Source organism: Oncorhynchus keta, chromosome 13 (assembly GCF_023373465.1).
Source record: "Oncorhynchus keta strain PuntledgeMale-10-30-2019 chromosome 13, Oket_V2, whole genome shotgun sequence".
Taxonomy (NCBI): domain Eukaryota; kingdom Metazoa; phylum Chordata; class Actinopteri; order Salmoniformes; family Salmonidae; genus Oncorhynchus; species Oncorhynchus keta.
Window position 1 is genome coordinate 9,824,944 of NC_068433.1, and position 12,805 is coordinate 9,837,748.

Sequence of the window (12,805 nt, forward strand, 5' to 3'; positions counted from 1 at the left end):
TTGTTATATATTATGTTGTTATATGTTGTTATATGTTGTTATATATTATGTTGTTATATGTTGTTATATATTATGTTGTTATATGTTATTTTATATTATGTTGTTATATGTTGTTATATATTATGTTGTTATATGTTGTTTTATGTTGTTATTATATGTTGTTATATGTTGTTATATATTATGTTGTTATATGTTGTTATATGTTGTTATATATTATGTTGTTATATATTATGTTGTTATATATTATGTTGTTATATGTTGTTATATGTTGTTGTATATTATGTTGTTATATGTTGTTATATATTATGTTGTTATATGTTGTTATATGTTGTTATATGTTGTTATATGTTGTTATATATTATGTTGTTATATGTTGTTTTATATTATGTTGTTATATGTTGTTATATGTTGTTATATATTATGTTGTTATATGTTGTTATATGTTGTTATATGTTGTTATACTTTATGTTGTTATATGTTGTTTTATATTATGTTGTTATATGTTGTTATATGTTGTTATATGTTGTTATATGTTGTTATATATTGTTATATATTATTTTGTTATATGTTGTTATATATTGTTATATATTATGTTGTTATATGTTGTTATATATTATGTTGTTATATGTTGTTATATATTATGTTGTTATATGTTGTTATATATTATGTTGTTATATGTTGTTATATGTTGTTATATGTTGTTATATGTTGTTATATGTTGTTATATGTTGTTATATATTATGTTGTTATATGTTGTTATATGTTGTTGTATATTATGTTGTTATATATTGTTATATATTATGTTGTTATATGTTGTTTATATGTTGTTATATGTTGTTATATGTTGTTATATGTTGTTATATATTATGTTGTTATATGTTGTTTTATATTATGTTGTTATATGTTGTTTTATATTATGTTGTTATATGTTGTTATATATTATGTTGTTATATGTTGTTATATATTATGTTGTTATATGTTGTTATATGTTGTTATATATTATGTTGTTATATATTATGTTGTTATATGTTGTTATATATTATGTTGTTATATGTTGTTATATATTATGTTGTTATATGTTGTTATATATTATGTTGTTATATGTTGTTATATATTATGTTGTTATATGTTGTTATATATTGTTATATGTTGTTATATGTTGTTATATATTATGTTGTTATATGTTGTTATATGTTGTTGTATATTATGTTGTTATATGTTGTTATATATTATGTTGTTATATGTTGTTTTATATTATGTTGTTATATGTTGTTTATATGTTGTTATATGTTGTTATATGTTGTTATATGTTGTTATTATGTTGTTATATGTTGTTATATTATGTTGTTTATGTTGTTATATGTTGTTATATATTATGTTGTTATATGTTGTTATATGTTGTTATATGTTGTTATATGTTGTTATATGTTGTTATATATTATGTTGTTATATGTTGTTATATATTGTTATATATTATGTTGTTATATGTTGTTATATGTTGTTATATATTATGTTGTTATATGTTGTTATATATTATGTTGTTATATGTTGTTATATATTATGTTGTTATATGTTGTTATATGTTGTTATATATTATGTTGTTATATATTGTTATATGTTGTTTTATATTATGTTGTTATATGTTGTTATATGTTGTTATATGTTGTTATATGTTGTTATATATTGTTATATATTATGTTGTTATATGTTGTTATATATTGTTATATATTATGTTGTTATATGTTGTTATATGTTGTTATATATTATGTTGTTATATGTTGTTATATATTATGTTGTTATATGTTGTTATATATTATGTTGTTATATGTTGTTATATGTTGTTATATATTATGTTGTTATATATTGTTATATGTTGTTTTATGTTGTTATATGTTGTTATATATTATGTTGTTATATATTTATTGTTATATATTATGTTGTTATATGTTGTTATATGTTGTTTTTATATTATTATATATTGTTATTTACGTTGTTATATGTTGTTATATGTTGTATATATATTATGTTGTTATATGTTGTTATATATTATGTTGTTTTATATTATGTTGTTATATGTTGTTTTATATATGTTGTTATATGTTGTTATATGTTATATGTTGTTATATATTATGTTGTTATATGTTGTTATATGTTGTTATTGTTATATATTATGTTGTTATATGTTGTTTATATATTATGTTGTTATATGTTGTTTTATGTTGTTTATGTTATTATGTTGTTATATGTTGTTATATGTTGTTATATGTTGTTATATATTATGTTGTTATATGTTGTTTTATGTTGTTATATGTTGTTATATGTTGTTATATGTTGTTATATATTATGTTGTTATATGTTGTTATATGTTGTTATATGTTGTTATATGTTGTTATATATTATGTTGTTATATATTGTTTTATATTATGTTATTATATGTTGTTATATATTATGTTGTTATATGTTGTTTTATGTTGTTATATGTTGTTATATGTTGTTATATGTTGTTATATGTTGTTATATATTATGTTGTTATATGTTGTTTTATATTATGTTATTATATGTTGTTATATATTATGTTGTTATATGTTGTTTTATATTATGTTATTATATGTTGTTATATATTATGTTGTTATATGTTGTTATATGTTGTTGTATATTATGTTGTTATATGTTGTTATATGTTGTTTTATGTTGTTATATATTATGTTGTTATATGTTGTTATATATTGTTATATATTATGTTGTTATATGTTGTTATATGTTGTTATATATTATGTTGTTATATGTTGTTATATATTATGTTGTTATATGTTGTTATATATTATGTTGTTATATGTTGTTATATGTTGTTATATGTTGTTATATATTATGTTGTTATATATTGTTATATGTTGTTATATGTTGTTATATGTTGTTATATGTTGTTATACTTTATGTTGTTATATGTTGTTTTATATTATGTTGTTATATGTTGTTATATGTTGTTATATGTTGTTATATATTGTTATATATTATTTTGTTATATGTTGTTATATATTGTTATATATTATGTTGTTATATGTTGTTATATATTATGTTGTTATATGTTGTTATATATTATGTTGTTATATGTTGTTATATATTATGTTGTTATATGTTGTTATATGTTGTTATATGTTGTTATATATTTGTTTTATATTATATGTTGTTATATGTTGTTATATATTATGTTGTTATATGTTGTTATATGTTGTTATATGTTTATGTTGTTATATGTTGTTATATATTATGTTGTTATATTTTTTTATGTTGTTATATGTTGTTATATGTTGTTATATGTTGTTTATATTATGTTGTTATATGTTGTTTTATATTATGTTGTTATATTATGTTTTTATTATGTTGTTATATGTTGTTATATATTATGTTGTTATATGTTGTTGTTTATATATTATGTTGTTATATATGTTGTTATATGTTGTTATATATTATGTTGTTATATGTTGTTATATGTTGTTATATATTATGTTGTTATATGTTGTTATATATTATGTTGTTATATGTTGTTATATATTATGTTGTTATATGTTGTTATATGTTGTTATATGTTGTTATATTTATGTTGTTATATGTTGTTATATATGTTGTTTATATGTTGTTATATGTTGTTATATATTATGTTGTTATATGTTGTTATATGTTGTTATATATTATGTTGTTATATGTTGTTATATATTATGTTGTTATATGTTGTTATATATTATGTTGTTATATGTTGTTTTATGTTGTTATATGTTGTTATATGTTGTATATATGTTGTTATATGTTGTTATATGTTGTTATATATTATGTTGTTATATGTTGTTATATGTTGTTATATGTTGTTATATGTTGTTATATGTTGTTATATGTTATATATGTTGTTATATGTTGTTATATGTTGTTATATATTATGTTGTTATATGTTGTTATATATTGTTATATATTATGTTGTTATATGTTGTTATATGTTGTTATATATTATGTTGTTATATGTTGTTATATATTATGTTGTTATATGTTGTTATATATTATGTTGTTATATGTTGTTATATGTTGTTATATATTATGTTGTTATATGTTGTTATATGTTGTTATATATTATGTTGTTATATGTTGTTATATGTTGTTATATGTTGTTATATGTTGTTATATATTGTTATATATTATGTTGTTATATGTTGTTATATATTGTTATATATTATGTTGTTATATGTTGTTATATGTTGTTATATATTATGTTGTTATATGTTGTTATATATTATGTTGTTATATGTTGTTATATGTTGTTATATATTATGTTGTTATATATTGTTATATGTTGTTTTATGTTGTTATATGTTGTTATATGTTGTTATATATTATGTTGTTATATGTTGTTATATATTATGTTGTTATATGTTGTTATATGTTGTTATATGTTGTTATATATTGTTATATATTACGTTGTTATATGTTGTTATATATGTTATATATTATGTTGTTATATGTTGTTATATATTATGTTGTTATATATTGTTATATGTTGTTATATGTTGTTATATATTATGTTGTTATATGTTGTTATATGTTGTTGTATATTATGTTGTTATATGTTGTTATATATTATGTTGTTATATGTTGTTATATGTTGTTATATGTTGTTATGTTGTTATATGTTGTTATATATTATGTTGTTATATGTTGTTATATGTTGTTATATATTATGTTGTTATATGTTTTTATATTATGTTGTTGTTGTTATATGTTGTTTTATATTATGTATATATATGTTGTTATATGTTGTTTTATATTATGTTGTTATATGTTGTTATATGTTGTTATATATTATGTTGTTATATGTTGTTTTATATTATGTTGTTATATGTTGTTTTATATTATGTTATATATGTTGTTATATGTTGTTATATGTTGTTATATGTTGTTATATGTTGTTATATATTGTTATATATTATGTTGTTATATATTGTTATATATTATGTTGTTATATGTTGTTATATATTATGTTGTTATATGTTGTTATATATTATGTTGTTATATGTTGTTATATATTATGTTGTTATATGTTGTTATATGTTGTTATATGTTGTTATATATTATGTTGTTATATATTGTTATATGTTGTTATATGTTGTTATATATTATGTTGTTATATGTTGTTATATGTTGTTGTATATTATGTTGTTATATGATTGTTATATATTATGTTGTTATATGTTGTTTTATGTTGTTATATGTTGTTATATGTTGTTATATGTTGTTATATATTATGTTGTTATATGTTGTTTTATATTATGTTGTTATATGTTGTTTTATATTATGCTGTTATATGTTGTTATATATTATGTTGTTATATGTTGTTATATGTTGTTATATATTATGTTGTTATATATTATGTTGTTATATGTTGTTATATATTATGTTGTTATATGTTGTTATATGTTGTTATATATTATGTTGTTATATGTTGTTATATATTATGTTGTTATATGTTGTTATATGTTGTTATATGTTGTTATATGTTGTTATATTTTGTTATATATTGTTATATGTTGTTATATGTTGTTATATATTATGTTGTTATATGTTGTTATATGTTGTTGTATATTATGTTGTTATATGTTGTTATATATTATGTTGTTATATGTTGTTTTATATTATGTTGTTATATGTTGTTTTATGTTGTTATATGTTGTTATATGTTGTTATATGTTGTTATATGTTGTTATATGTTGTTATATATTATGTTGTTATATGTTGTTATATATTATGTTGTTATATGTTGTTATATGTTGTTATATGTTGTTATATGTTGTTATATGTTGTTATATATTATGTTGTTATATGTTGTTATATATTGTTATATATTATGTTGTTATATGTTGTTATATGTTGTTATATATTATGTTGTTATATGTTGTTATATATTATGTTGTTATATGTTGTTATATATTATGTTGTTATATGTTGTTATATGTTGTTATATATTATGTTGTTATATATGTTGTTATATGTTGTTTATATTATGTTGTTATATGTTGTTATATGTTGTTATATGTTGTTATATGTTGTTATATGTTGTTATATATTGTTATATATTATGTTGTTATATGTTGTTATATATTGTTATATATTATGTTGTTATATGTTGTTATATGTTGTTATATATTATGTTGTTATATGTTGTTATATATTATGTTGTTATATGTTGTTATATGTTGTTATATATTATGTTGTTATATATTGTTATATGTTGTTTTATGTTGTTATATGTTGTTATATGTTGTTATATATTATGTTGTTATATGTTGTTATATATTATGTTGTTATATGTTGTTATATGTTGTTATATGTTGTTATATATTGTTATATATTACGTTGTTATATGTTGTTATATATGTTATATATTATGTTGTTATATGTTGTTATATATTATGTTGTTATATATTGTTATATGTTGTTATATGTTGTTATATGTTGTTGTATATTATGTTGTTATATGTTGTTATATATTATGTTGTTATATGTTGTTTTATGTTGTTATATGTTGTTATGTTGTTATATGTTGTTATATATTATGTTGTTATATGTTGTTATATGTTGTTATATATTATGTTGTTATATGTTGTTTTATATTATGTTGTTATAAGTTGTTTTATATTATGTTATATATGTTGTTATATGTTGTTTTATATTATGTTGTTATATGTTGTTATATGTTGTTATATATTATGTTGTTATATGTTGTTTTATATTATGTTGTTATGTGTTGTTTTATATTATGTTATATATGTTGTTATATGTTGTTTTATATTATGTTGTTATATGTTGTTATATGTTGTTATATATTATGTTGTTATATGTTGTTATATGTTGTTTTATATTATGTTGTTATATGTTGTTTTATATTATGTTGTTATATGTTGTTATATGTCGTTATATGTTGTTTTATATTATGTTGTTATATGTTGTTTTATATTATGTTGTTATATGTTGTTTTATGTTGTTATATGTTGTTATATGTTGTTATATATTATGTTGTTATATGTTGTTATATATTATGTTGTTATATGTTGTTATATGTTGTTTTATATTATGTTGTTATATGTTGTTTTATATTATGTTGTTATATGTTGTTATATGTTGTTATATGTTGTTTTATATTATGTTGTTATATGTTGTTATATGTTGTTGTATATTATGTTGTTATATGTTGTTATATATTATGTTATATATGTTGTTATATATTGTTTTATATTATGTTGTTATATGTTGTTTTATATTATGTTGTTATATGTTGTTATATGTTGTTTTATATTATGTTGTTATATGTTGTTATATATTATGTTGTTATATGTTGTTTTATATTATGTTGTTATATGTTGTTATATATTATGTTGTTATATGTTGTTTTATATTATGTTGTTATATGTTGTTATATATTGTTATATATTATGTTGTTATATGTTGTTATATGTTGTTATATATTATGTTGTTATATGTTGTTATATGTTGTTTTATATTATGTTGTTATATGTTGTTTTATATTATGTTGTTATATGTTGTTATATGTTGTTATATGTTGTTATATATTATGTTGTTATATGTTGTTATAAGTTGTTATATATTATGTTGTTATATGTTGTTATATGTTGTTGTATATTATGTTGTTATATGTTGTTATATATTATGTTCTTATATGTTGTTATATGTTGTTATATGTTGTTATATGTTGTTATATATTATGTTGTTATATGTTGTTTTATATTATGTTGTTTTATATTATGTTATATATGTTGTTATATGTTGTTATATATTATGTTGTTATATGTTGTTTTATATTATGTTGTTATATGTTGTTTTATATTATGTTGGTATATGTTGTTATATGTTGTTATATGTTGTTTTATATTATGTTGTTATATGTTGTTTTATATTATGTTGTTATATATTATGTTGTTTTATATTATGTTGTTATATATTATGTTGTTATATGTTGTTATATGTTGTTATATATTATGTTGTTATATGTTGTTATATGTTGTTATATATTATGTTGTTATATGTTGTTTTATATTATGTTGTTTTATATTATGTTATATATGTTGTTATATGTTGTTTTATATTATGTTGTTATATGTTGTTATATGTTGTTTTATATTATGTTGTTATATGTTGTTATATGTTGTTATATGTTGTTTTATATTATGTTGTTATATGTTGTTTTATATTATGTTGTTATATGTTGTTATATATTATGTTGTTTTATATTATGTTGTTATATGTTGTTATATATTGTTGTTATATGTTGTTATATGTTGTTATATATTATGTTGTTATATGTTGTTATATATTATGTTGTTATATGTTGTTATATGTTGTTATATATTATGTTGTTATATGTTGTTATATGTTGTTATATATTATGTTGTTATATGTTGTTATAAGTTGTTATATATTATGTTGTTATATGTTGTTATATGTTGTTGTATATTATGTTGTTATATGTTGTTATATATTATGTTGTTATATGTTGTTATATGTTGTTATATGTTGTTATATGTTGTTATATATTATGTTGTTATATGTTGTTTTATATTATGTTGTTATATGTTGTTTTATATTATGTTATATATGTTGTTATATGTTGTTTTATATTATGTTGTTATATGTTGTTATATGTTGTTATATATTATGTTGTTATATGTTGTTTTATATTATGTTATATATGTTGTTATATGTTGTTTTATATTATGTTGTTATATGTTGTTGTATATTATGTTGTTATATGTTGTTATATATTATGTTGTTATATGTTGTTTTATGTTGTTATATATTATGTTGTTATATGTTGTTTTATATTATGTTGTTATATGTTGTTTTATATTATGTTGGTATATGTTGTTATATGTTCTTTTATATTATGCTGTTATATGTTGTTATATGTTGTTATATGTTGTTATATATTATGTTGTTATATGTTGTTTTATATTATGTTGTTATATGTTGTTATATGTTGTTATATGTTGTTATATATTATGTTGTTATATGTTGTTATATGTTTTTATATATTATGTTGTTATATGTTGTTATATATTATGTTGTTATATGTTGTTATATGTTGTTATATATTATGTTGTTATATGTTGTTATATGTTGTTATATATTATGTTGTTATATGTTGTTTTATATTATGTTGTTATATGTTGTTATATGTTGTTATATATTATGTTGTTATATGTTGTTATATGTTGTTATATATTATGTTGTTATATGTTGTTATATATTATGTTGTTATATGTTGTTATATGTTGTTATATATTATGTTGTTATATGTTGTTATATATTATGTTGTTATATGTTGTTATAAGTTGTTATATATTATGTTGTTATATGTTGTTATATGTTGTTGTATATTATGTTGTTATATGTTGTTATATATTATGTTGTTATATGTTGTTATATGTTGTTATATGTTGTTATATATTATGTTGTTATATGTTGTTTTATATTATGTTATACATGTTGTTATATGTTGTTTTATATTATGTTGTTATATGTTGTTATATGTTGTTATATATTATGTTGTTATATGTTGTTTTATATTATGTTGTTATGTGTTGTTTTATATTATGTTATATATGTTGTTATATGTTGTTTTATATTATGTTGTTATATGTTGTTATATGTTGTTATATATTATGTTGTTATATGTTGTTATATGTTGTTTTATATTATGTTGTTATATGTTGTTTTATATTATGTTGTTATATGTTGTTATATGTTGTTATATGTTGTTTTATATTATGTTGTTATATGTTGTTTTATATTATGTTGTTATATGTTGTTTTATGTTGTTATATGTTGTTATATGTTGTTATATATTATGTTGTTATATGTTGTTATATATTATGTTGTTATATGTTGTTATATGTTGTTTTATATTATGTTGTTATATGTTGTTTTATATTATGTTGTTATATGTTGTTATATGTTGTTATATGTTGTTTTATATTATGTTGTTATATGTTGTTATATGTTGTTGTATATTATGTTGTTATATGTTGTTTTATATTATGTTGTTATATGTTGTTTTATATTATGTTGTTATATGTTGTTTTATATTATGTTATATGTTGTTATATATTATGTTGTTATATGTTGTTATATATTATGTTGTTATATGTTGTTTTATATTATGTTGTTATATGTTGTTTTATATTATGTTATATATTATGTTGTTATATATTATGTTGTTATATGTTGTTTTATATTATGTTGTTATATGTTGTTATATGTTGTTATATGTTGTTATATATTATGTTGTTATATGTTGTTTTATATTATGTTGTTATATGTTGTTATATGTTGTTTTATATTATGTTGTTATATGTTGTTATATATTATGTTGTTATATTTTGTTTTATATTATGTTGTTATATGTTGTTATATGTTGTTTTATATTATGTTGTTATATGTTGTTTTATATTATGTTGTTATATGTTGTTATATGTTGTTTTATATTATGTTGTTATATGTTGTTATATATTATGTTGTTATATGTTGTTTTATATTATGTTGTTATATGTTGTTATATGTTGTTATATGTTGTTTTATATTATGTTGTTATATGTTGTTATATGTTGTTATATGTTGTTTTATATTATGTTGTTATATGTTGTTATATATTATGTTGTTATATGTTGTTATATGTTGTTTTATATTATGTTGTTATATGTTGTTATATATTATGTTGTTATATGTTGTTATATGTTGTTATATGTTGTTATATGTTGTTATATATTATGTTGTTATATGTTGTTATATGTTGTTTTATATTATGTTGTTATATGTTGTTTTATATTATGTTGTTATATGTTGTTATATGTTGTTATATGTTGTTATATGTTGTTATATGTTGTTTTATATTATGTTGTTATATGTTGTTATATATTATGTTGTTATATGTTGTTTTATATTATGTTGTTATATGTTGTTATATGTTGTTTTATATTATGTTGTTATATGTTGTTTTATATTATGTTGTTATATGTTGTTATATATTATGTTGTTATATGTTGTTATATATTATGTTGGTATATGTTGTTATATGTTGTTTTATATTATGCTGTTATATGTTGTTATATGTTGTTATATGTTGTTTTATATTATGTTGTTATATGTTGTTATATGTTGTTATATGTTGTTATATGTTGTTATATGTTGTTATATGTTGTTTTATATTATGTTGTTATATGTTGTTTTATATTATGTTGTTATATGTTGTTTTATGTTGTTATATGTTGTTATATGTTGTTATATATTATGTTGTTATATGTTGTTTTATATTATGTTGTTATATGTTGTTATATGTTGTTTTATATTATGTTGTTATATGTTGTTTTATGTTGTTATATGTTGTTATATGTTGTTATATATTATGTTGTTATATGTTGTTATATATTATGTTGTTATATGTTGTTATATATTATGTTGTTATATGTTGTTATATGTTGTTATATGTAGTTTTATATTATGTTGTTATATGTTGTTTTATATTATGTTGTTATATGTTGTTATATGTTGTTTTATATTATGTTGTTATATGTTGTTATATGTTGTTATATGTAGTTTTATATTATGTTGTTATATGTTGTTTTATATTATGTTGTTATATGTTGTTATATGTTGTTATATGTTGTTTTATATTATGTTGTTATATATTATGTTGTTATATGTTGTTTTATATTATGTTGTTATATGTTGTTATATGTTGTTATATGTTGTTATATATTATGTTGTTATATGTTGTTTTATATTATGTTGTTATATGTTGCTTTATATTATGTTGTTATATGTTGTTTTATATTATGTTATATATTATGTTGTTATATATTATGTTGTTATATGTTGTTTTATATTATGTTGTTATATGTTGTTATATGTTGTTATATGTTGTTATATATTATGTTGTTATATGTTGTTTTATATTATGTTGTTATATGTTGTTATATGTTGTTTTATATTATGTTGTTATATGTTGTTATATATTATGTTGTTATATGTTGTTTTATATTATGTTGTTATATGTTGTTTTATATTATGTTATATATGTTGTTATATGTTGTTTTATAATATTATGTTGTTATATGTTGTTATATGTTGTTATATGTTGTTATATGTTGTTATATATTATGTTGTTATATGTTGTTTTATATTATGTTGTTATTTGTTGTTTTATGATGTTATATGTTGTTTTATGTTGTTATATGTTGTTTTAGAATGTATATGTTGTTTTACAGTATGATGTCAAAAGTTTGGACACACCAAGGGTTTTTCTTTATTTTACTATTTTCATTGTAGAATAATACTGTAATATTACTACATTGTAGAATAATACTTAAGACATCACATCTAGGAAATAACATATATGGAATCATGTAGTAACCAAGAAAGTGCTAAACAAATCAAAATATATTTTATATTTGAGATTCTTCAAATATCCACCCTTTGCCTTGATGACAGCTTTCCACAATCTAGGCATTCTCTCAACCAGCTTCAGCTGCAATGCTTTTCCAACACTCTCGAAGGATTTCCCACATATGCTGAGCACTTGTTGGCTGCATTTCCTTCACTCTGCGTTCTGACTCTTCCCAAACCATCTCAATTTGATTTCTGGTCGGGTTATTGTGGAGGCCAGGTCATCTGATGCAGCAGTCCATCACTCTCCTTCTTGGTAAAATAGCCCTTACACAGCCTGGAGGTGTGTTGGGTCATTGTCCTGTTG